The sequence below is a fragment of the Pteropus vampyrus genome, unplaced genomic scaffold (genome assembly GCF_000151845.1).
Source record: "Pteropus vampyrus isolate Shadow unplaced genomic scaffold, Pvam_2.0 Scaffold310, whole genome shotgun sequence".
Lineage (NCBI taxonomy): Eukaryota > Metazoa > Chordata > Mammalia > Chiroptera > Pteropodidae > Pteropus > Pteropus vampyrus.
Window position 1 is genome coordinate 368239 of NW_011889091.1, and position 9765 is coordinate 378003.

The following is a 9765-nucleotide window of genomic DNA, read 5'->3' on the forward strand; positions in this document are numbered from 1 at the left end:
AATGTTGATTGGGTGGTTTTAGACAAATTGAGAATTTCTGTTATTCATTAGTGTGAGTATGAGTTATCTGATCGTAAAATTGCTTTTCATTTAGGCAAATATAGTTATTATGTTGAGATCAGTGTTATCTTACCCACACTATATGGAGAAAAATTGGATTTTTTTTAACATAAATACAGGCTCTAAAATAAATTTGCTTGATTCTGTCATGTAAGTGACTAATGTAGCCGAAATAAAGCCACTCCAATTTGCCACAGACATCTATACCTGCTGCTCTATGGGAAGTGGTCAAGAAGCACTGATCCAGAATCCATATTAATTTGGGGGACCACTAATAGGAATTCTGATATATAGTGGAGTTCTTTACAAAATGACTCTTACTGTTTCTAGTTGTTTTTCAAAACCTGTGACACTTATGACTTCGATCTGTATTAATGATATCTGACATATAGATCACTTAGACACCATTATTTTAATGTGGAGTTTGAATATAAGGAGAGGTCGAACTGAAGCCTATGTGTGTTGCCATTATTGTGCTGTCAAGAATATTGTCAGGTTAGAATAGCATCAATTAAAAAGAATGTTCTCATTATTGGAGATGATTGACTTATAAAACTTTAATGATAGGGATAAATGAAAGTTAAACTACAACTCGTTCAAAGTGAGCCTGACACAAATAACACTTTATGTTAGATACCAAGGAGTACTTTTAAGACATGACAGGTAAGTGCCACTGTAAACTGGAATGACCAAATTGGAATGTGCCTACACAAAAAGGAAATCACTAAACAGCATAATAAACTGCCTCTCAATCCAACCACTCAGGTGACTCCTGATAGCTGACCATGTTCTCTTTTCCGATCCTGGTTACTTCCCTGGATTGTAGCATTTGCATACGTCCCCAGAATACAAAACTATGTATTTTGTGACACATTCTGCTACTGATTTCTCTTTTACTCATCTTAAACTATTTCTTTGTCTATCCTTGCCTAGCCTCAATGTGATGATGTGTTCATCTCTTTTTTTTAAAAATTTATTTTATCATTAGTTTTAAGTATACAGTACATTGGTTAGACATTTATATAGTTTATAAAATGATCCTCCTAATTGCTATTTCTCTCCTGGCTCTCCACCTAGCTATTACATTAATGCTGACTGCATTTCCTATGCCATGCTCCTCATCCCTGTGACCATCTATCAATTGCTAAATTTGTACTTCTTTAACCCTTCACCCCATTCTCTCAGCCCCCCAAACTCCCTCCTCTCTGGCCATCACCAGATTGACTTCTATATTCGTGAGTCTGTTTTTGATTAGTTTGTTCTTTTTGTTCCTTGGGCTCCACATATAAGTGAAGCCATATAGTATTTATCTTTCTCTGTCTGACATTTCATCTCTTTTATTAAGATTGTGGTCTATTCACTTGAAACTTATATTAATGCTTTAAACATTTTCTAGCCAGAAGTAAAGATGTTTTAAGTCAATTATTCCATCATTGACTAGTCACCCAACCAAGAATAATCTTCATGTTTCATGTGCATATTGGGATCATTTAAAAGACAGCAACATGAAGATATGTTAAGCAATGTTATATATCATCTTCAAAGTAAAAAATAAAAGTAGTTCCCCAAATAAATATCATCATCAATTTGACTTAAGAAAACAAATCATGAACTCATAAAAGACATTTCAGAGGGTATGTAATAAGAAAATAAATAGTAGAATTTATTTTAATTAATTCCAGTACTCTTCTGAATATTTTTTGGATGATTTGAAAATTCAAATCTAATTGGTATAGTTCTTACCTTAAATTTTTTTTTTTCTGAATAATTAACTACATATGAAAGGTGGATGATCTGGACTCTGTGATATTGCTCTCTAATAAAAAGAGCATAGTAACTTGATTCCATTGTGTTAATGTAGTATTCAGAAGTGTGAAATAAGTAGGAGTGTTTCTGTGAAGTTCATTAGTTGTATTATGAAGTCCAGCGTAGCCAATTCAGGAGGCTTAGACAGTGGCATTATAACTGGAGCCCAAGAAAATGGAGTTTTAAGCACTCCAGCAAAATATTAAAACATTAAAAAGTAAGAACTCCCCTCTCCCCTTTTTTTGTAGTGAATGAGAGCTTCAATTGAAGATAGACTGAATTATTGCTAGGCAATCACCAGGCTGTTCTCCTGAGCAGAGAACTTCCATTTAATAGTGAATAAAGGTGAAGCAAATCCAGCCTGTCTCCAACAAATCTCTCTTTCAAGAACCGTATTTCTGTTAAAAAAAAAAAAAAAAAAAAAAGTACCTGAAGAAAATGACTAAAAGAAGTCTGAATAAAAGAGACAGAGATCTGTAGTTACCTAAATCTCGGCCATGGCAGTATTAAATGCGGCCCCACAGGAAGATGTGCCCTCTACTCTAGGGGTTGAATGTAACTTGAAGCCACTATTGTTCATATTTTGAAGGTGCTCATGTTATATTTGGCTCAGTTTTCTTCGATGAGTGACCAAGTGTTATGTTTATTTTTTTGTGTCCTATTGCTTTTAAGATGAATGAAAGAATCCTATTGGATTTCTGTAGGAGGGTATGGACAAAAAGAGAGAGCCAAATGTATTAAAGTAGAATCACTTTGACATGGGTTATCTCTTTCTGAGTTAAGAATGTATTTTTATCATTGTGTGCAAGGATATAATCAGTGAATTCTCTGATAACTGATTAAAGAATGATAGGGCTACTTAGGGGAAGAAACGAAATGCCACATGAGATAGAAAATGATATCAGTCGTCTGAAATAGTAACTGCAGGTACTCATATACAACAGAGATTTTTGTTTGAGCCTGTCTACCACTGGGATCACAACGTGTCAGGGTATGACTTACAGACTGGTGGGATTGGCCAGCAATGACATATTGGCAGGATAGATTGGGGAGTTTCCTAGGGGAGAAGTCATCCTCAGAAAAGAAGCAGGTGAGCAAACAAGCATGGCCCAGTAAGAAAGAGTCATCAAAAGGAAAGGAAAGTATGTGTACGGTATGGTGTTTTTCCCAAAGATTTGTCTTTTAGCATAATTCCAAATGAACTCCTATCTCTAGCTAATAAAAAGAGAAAGGAATCATAGCAAAGTGCTGACAAAAGCTTTTTCACTGAAATCTCTATAAAATCTGGGCATCACAAGAACAATATTTTACTTTTTATTTTAATATTTTAATTAGTATGTAAATATTCCAAATTAAAATATTTTATTTATTTTTTAGAGGTTCTTTTATATTTATTTTTTATTTTTTTAATTAAGTTTATTGGGGTAACTGGTTAATATAATTATAGAATTTTCAGGTGTACATTATAATTTGACATCTATATATTCTATTGTGTGATTACCACCCAAAGTCCAGTTTCCTGCAGCTACCATATATTTGATCCCCTATACCCACTTCACCCTCTCCCTACCCCCCTATATTTGACCCCCTTTACCCTGTCTACCTTTCCACTCCTCCCCCATCCCCTACCCTCTGGTAACCACTAGTCCATTGTCCATGTCCCTGAGTCTCTGTTAAATTAAAATATTTTAATTAATATGTAAATATTCCATTTTATTCTTCATTTCTACATAAATAGCATGACTTTATTTCACTAAAGCATTCATACACAATTTTGGCATATCTACGCCCCACCAAACAGCTGTAAGAAGCAACTATTGGTGGTGCTCAGTGGAAGCAGGCTGAAATGAAAGAAGTTAAAAAATCAGATGCTTTATAGTAGCTAACAGGATTTGCTCATGAAGATGAGGGATATTTCCTGTAGAATAGGGGCATTTTAGGGGGACAAAAGTGCTTTAACAGTAAGGCAAGTGCCAGTAAAATATGGGTTATGGGAATGCCTATATGTTCCAGATACAAAGATAAATCTCATGAATAGGGCTTCGGCCCCTAGGTTCGTTCCTCTGCTCTGGGGTCCAAGGTGTTCTAGATATTTATTAGAGCTGAGCTGGAGCAATGCTACATTTTGGCAGCTATGCCAGTTTGTGCTTCCACAGTGGGGAAACCTGTGCTCTCTTCAGGATGAGTGCAACATTCCTTTTTTAGGTAAAATTTGAGTAGAGACTTCTAAAATGATCAGTGTGCCATTATAAGGAAAATATGCAGAGCTGATACCTTATTTTGATTCACAAGATTGCCCCTTCATTTGCCAAACGGATGAATGTGGTGAAAGAAAATGTGCCTCTCAGTTCTCTCGCTTGGTACAGGGAGTGAAATTAGCTCCTGCTGATTCCGTCTGAAATTCATCAGCTAGTTGGTACTGCTTCTGACAGGCTGCTTCCAGCCAATAACTGAGCCTGGCAGGTGTAGTGAAACAGGCCCTTTTCTGAAAAATACGGGACTACACTAACGGGTACATTGCCTTAGACTTCTCATCAACTTTGCCAAAAGTATCTTCGAACTCTGCTCTAGTCTTAAGGCCCTTCCTGCCCCCACTTTCCTTCTTCTACCTCTCCTCCATAGGACTGGGCCTGCTTCATGTTCTCATGGCTTTTTTCCTTACCCCACTCCCCAAGTTTTATTCATACATAACTGACATGCATAACTGTCACAGTTTAAGGTATACCACATAGTGGTTGACTTATACAGATTGTGAAATGATTTGATGTAGTCCACGTTTACTTTTTTTTTAATTTTGTTGCTTGTGTTTTAGGTGTCATATCCAAAAAAAATCATTGCTAAGACCCATGTCGAGGAGCTTTTTCCCTGTGTTTCATTAGTATAGTTTCAGGTCTTATGATTAGTCTTTAATCCATTTTGAGTTAATTTTTGTGAGTGGCATTAGAGGGGTATAGTTTCATTCTTTGACATACGAATATCCAATTTTCCCAGCAACATTTATTAAAGAGACTGTCTTTTCTCCACTGAGTGTTCCTCACTCCCTTGTCAAATATTAGTTGACTATATATGCTTGTGTTTATTCCTGGCCCTTGGTGCTGTTCCATGGTCTATGTCTGTTTTTATGCCTTTACATAAAATTGGCTGTTTTGATTACATAGCTTTATTGTATAGCTTAAATCAGGAAGTGTAATGCCTCCAGCTTTGTTCTTCTTTCTCAGGATTTCTTTGGCTATTCAGGGTCTTTTGTGATTCCATATAAATTTGGGATTTTTTTTCTACTTCTGTAAAAATGCCATTGGAATCTTGATAGGTTTTGCATTGAATTTAGAGATGATTTTTGGTAGTACAAATATTTTAATAATATTAATTCACCCAATCCATAAACATGAGATACCTTTCCATATATTTATGTCTTCTTTGATTTTTGTCATCAATGTCTCATAGTGTTCTTGTAGAGATCTTTCACCTCCTTGGTTAAGTCTATTCCTAAGTATTTTATTGTTTTTATGCTATTGATTTGGGATTTTTTCTTTATTATTTTTTCTTTTGGATAATTTGTCATTAGTGAATAGAAACGCTACTAATTTTGTATGTTATTAGCCAGCTTGCACGTGCTACCCACAGTAAGGATCACCGCAAGACTCTAAACCCAGGCTTTCTAAATGCAGAAGAGCTAAGGCAATCATTTGATACTTTTTCATTGTTCATTCTTTTATGTTTTTATTCTAATGAAATATATGTTATCATGTTACTATAGTCAACAGTTGTTCCTCGTGGTGTTATTAGACCATTGAGTCATGTTGCTTAAGATTATTCCAGTTATGAGAATAAGTACTAGAGTCCAACTTTTTCTCTGATATTTTAAAAATTTATATTCAACAAGCTACAAAAGTCTATATACATTTCAACCCAATAAATTGATTTCTAGGAATTTATCCTGAGGACATAGCCACTGATAGGCTTATGAAAATGCAAACAAACAAAACTGGGCTGTTAGTTATGTTTATTATAATAGTGGAAAAATATAAGTAACATAACATCTAAAAGAGTAAAATTGGTTAAATAAGTGATAATATATCCTCAAAGGAAATGCTTTGTGAGCATGAAAATTTTTAAATAAATAGATAATTGACTTAAAAAAAAAGTGTTTCCTAGAAAGTATTCCATAAAATGCTAGTCCAGCAAGTTGTTCACGGGCATTTCAGATTCTCATCCCAGTGGTTAAATGTGTGTGGGAAACACTCAGAACACTTTCATTTGTAACAATGAATATAATTTAATCTGGTTTAAACCCTTAAGGGAATGTCTTGGCTCATTTAATTAAAAGTCTAAAGAAAGTAAATATTCAACGACACTTCAGATGAGCCTTCAGCTCCATTGTCCTATGATTCTCTCAGCTCTGTCTTCCTCTGCATGTTGGCTTCATCTTCAGACTGGCTTTCCTCATGGTCACAACTATTGGGGAAATATAATAAAAGTTATACCAGAATGTGATATGCATCAACAGCAATCACTAAGAGATTACAAAGACAGAAAGAAATCTCACCCTTTATACAGGCAAACAGATACAATCCATTACATATATGTGATATGTTATTAAGATAAACAATAACTAGTCTTAAAGTAAGAGGTCTTGACAGCAAAATTTGTCATACAGAGTTCATTCTAAATTCATTTGATAATTTGGGTGATGATCTGGGTTAGCTAATTGACTTTATTCAAAGGAACTGTAAACTTCTCATATCTTTATGACAAGAGGTAATTTTGCAACTTGGAGTGAGACACCCTGCTAAAATTAGGCTTCTACTCTTTCAAAGAAAATGAGAGAGGGATTCTATATTCCCTGATGATTACATCTCAAAAAGATGGCTCTCAGATCCTTGAAAAAGACATTCTGGGGTCACAAAGCTAGCCTAAAGCTTCTTTAGCTTTTAAAAGAGTTTGCATACTTTCAAAGAGACCGAAAAGGAATTTACAAGTTACTTAAAGTAAATGCTCTATGAAAAAGAAGGAAGAATGTTACCTCCATTATTTTCAACAAAGAAAATGAAGCCTCTAAATTTTAATTTGTATTTGCCCTTATACAACAAAGCTGCCATGTGCTTCCTCATCCAGATTGAGAGAGGGGGAAAGTTAGAAAGAAAAGACATCTTTCCCCTCAAGTATAGAAGGAAAGTCCTTCTCTTTAGTCTGATAGAATAAATTTTACAAAACAAAAAAGATTATGCACATGTTGGCTTAGTAGTAGTAGTGAACTGGTTAACTATTAATCTCTTAAACAATAACTCTGACCAAAACATTAGAATTACTTGACTTTGAGTCTTTCAGAACACACTCTTGGAGCTAGAGGTTAGTCAATTCAGCTCAAACCACATACTATCAAACAATAAGGGGGAGGAGGAGAGGAGGAAGGAGAGGGGCATCCATCTAGCAAGGAAATCAGTAGCATAGTTTGGAATAACATCTTCAGACTCTCATTGCAGTGTTTCTCTGCCCCTCTCCCCCTCATGCCTTCGTGTTGTTATTAAAGAGCTACGCATTTATTTCAGTGATGCTTCTATTGCCCCATTCTGCCTCAGAATTCCTCTCGGTCCCTTCAAAGTGGTTTTTTAGTGTGATATCCTAAGTAAGGGTAAAACATCTTTTGCGAATGAATTTCACATCAAGTAATGGCCAAACGTTACTAGAACTAAGACAAGTAAAAAAAGAAAAAAAAGAAATTGCATTGAAAAATTCCATTGGTTTCAGAATGGAGAGAAAATTATTAAATAGCTAGAAATATTTTCTTGTATGGTTTATGAACCTCCTCTGAACAATAGCAGCAAACAAAGTTCTGCTTTGAATGGGGACATATATATTTGAATGTAACTGTTATAAAATCTTAGTTTTAAAAAATGTCTTGATTCTTTATAGTAAAAGAAATTGCAAATTTTTGGTATGTGAATCATTAATATACAAATAACCCCAACTTCAAAATTATAAACTAATGGTCTGTCTTGCTAAGTAGTCTGGCAAACATTAAATATAATTTATTGCAACCCTTTATTATTTGAAAAAATCTCTCAATTCCTGGCAAGCTGGCTAAATCATGAAATACCACCTCTTGTGAATATCACAGCTGTAATACATTACTTGGCTGGACTGCTGCATTTTGCTTAGCTGGTAGTGATGGCATACAAACATTTTAGTGCATCGTGGTGCACTAATATTAAAGGGTACAACTATTCATTCCAAAATTGCAAAATTATGTTGTAAAAATGATAAAATTAGAGTGGAGCCTAGTCATTGCCTTTAGGTACCTGTGGACAAAGATGTTGTGATGGTTAATTGTATGTGCTGACTGGACTGGGCCACATGGCACCCGCACATCTAGTTAAACATTGTCCTGAGTGTGTCTGTGAGGGTGTTTCTAGATGAGATTAGCATTTGACTTGGGAGACAGTAAAGATGTCCCTCCCCCAATGTAGGTGAACCTTATCCAATCTTTTTTTAAATTGGCATATAATTTTAATCTTTTTTATAATTGGTACATAATTGACATACAATATCCTATTAGTTTCAGGTGTACATCATAGTGATTTGACATTTATATACATTATGAAATGATCCTCAAGATAAGTCTGTTACCACCTGTCATCATACGAACTTATTACAATATTATTGACTATATATTTCCTATGCTGTATGTTATATCACCATGACTTACTTTACAACTGGAAATTTGTACCTCTTAATCCCCTTCACTTAGTTCATTTGCTCTCCAGCCTCTGCATTTTGGTAACCATCAGTTTGTTTCCTGTATCTATGTCTGTTTTTGTTTTTGGTTTTTTGGTTTTTTTTAGATTCCACATGTAAGTGAAATTATTTGATATTTATCTTTCTCTCTCTGACTGATTTCATTAGCATAATATCTTCTATGTCCATCCATATTGTAACAAATGGCAAAATCTCATTTTTTATGGCTGAGTAATATTCCATGGTATATATGTACCACCTCTTCTTTATCCAGTTATCTATTGCTAGATAGCTAGGTTGCTTCCATATTATAACTATTGTAAGTAATACTACGTGAACATAGGGGTACATATATCTCTTTGAATTAGTGTGTTTTCATTTTCTTCAGATAAATACCCAGAAATGGAATTGCTGCATTATATAGTAATAGTATTTTAATTAAAATTTTTTTTCAATTATAGTTGACACACAATATTAGTTGCAAGTGTACCACATAGCGATTAGACATGTGATATAACTTACAATTCTAGTACCCATATTCCATTGATTGCTTCCATATCATGGTTCTTGTAAATAATGCTGCAGTGAATATAGGCGTGCATACATCTTTTTGAATTAGTGTATTTTCATTTCTTTTCGAGAGATCCCTAGAAGTGAAATTGCTGGGTCAAGTGGTAGTTCTATTTTTAATTTTTTGAGGAAACTTCATACTATTTTCCACAGTGGCCGCATCAATTTACAATACCACCAATAGTTCACGAGAGTTCCCTTTTTTCCATATCCTTGCTAACACTTGTTTATTGATTTATTGATGATAGCCATTCTGACAGGTGTGAAGTGATATCTCATTGTGGTTTTGATTTGTATTTCCTATATCTATTGGCCATCTATGTTCACATTGGAAAAATGTCTATTCAGGTCCTCTGGCCATTTTTTAATTGAATTGTTTGGGGTTTTTTGGTGTTAAGTTTTATGAGTTTCTTATATATTTTAGATATTATTAACTCCTTTCTGGGTATATCATTGGTGAATATTTTCTCCCATTCATTAGGTTTTCCTTTAATTTTGTTGTTTTCCTTCATTGTGCAAAATTTTTAGTTTGATATGTTTATTTTCTCTTTTTTTTTTTTTCCTCCTTACTTGAGGAGACATTACAAAAAAAAA

General features: G+C 34.3%; 1 long non-coding RNA gene across 1 annotated transcript in view; it reads right to left on the reverse strand.

Annotated features, from left to right (window-relative positions):
- Nucleotides 1-5723: 5723 nt before the first annotated feature.
- The window catches only part of LOC111730367, a 324528-nt gene continuing 320486 nt past the window's right edge, over nucleotides 5724-9765 (reverse strand). Inside the window, exon 3 of the long non-coding RNA XR_002776650.1 lies at nucleotides 5724-6321. This is a non-coding gene — a long non-coding RNA (uncharacterized LOC111730367). The remainder of the gene's footprint in view (nucleotides 6322-9765) is intronic.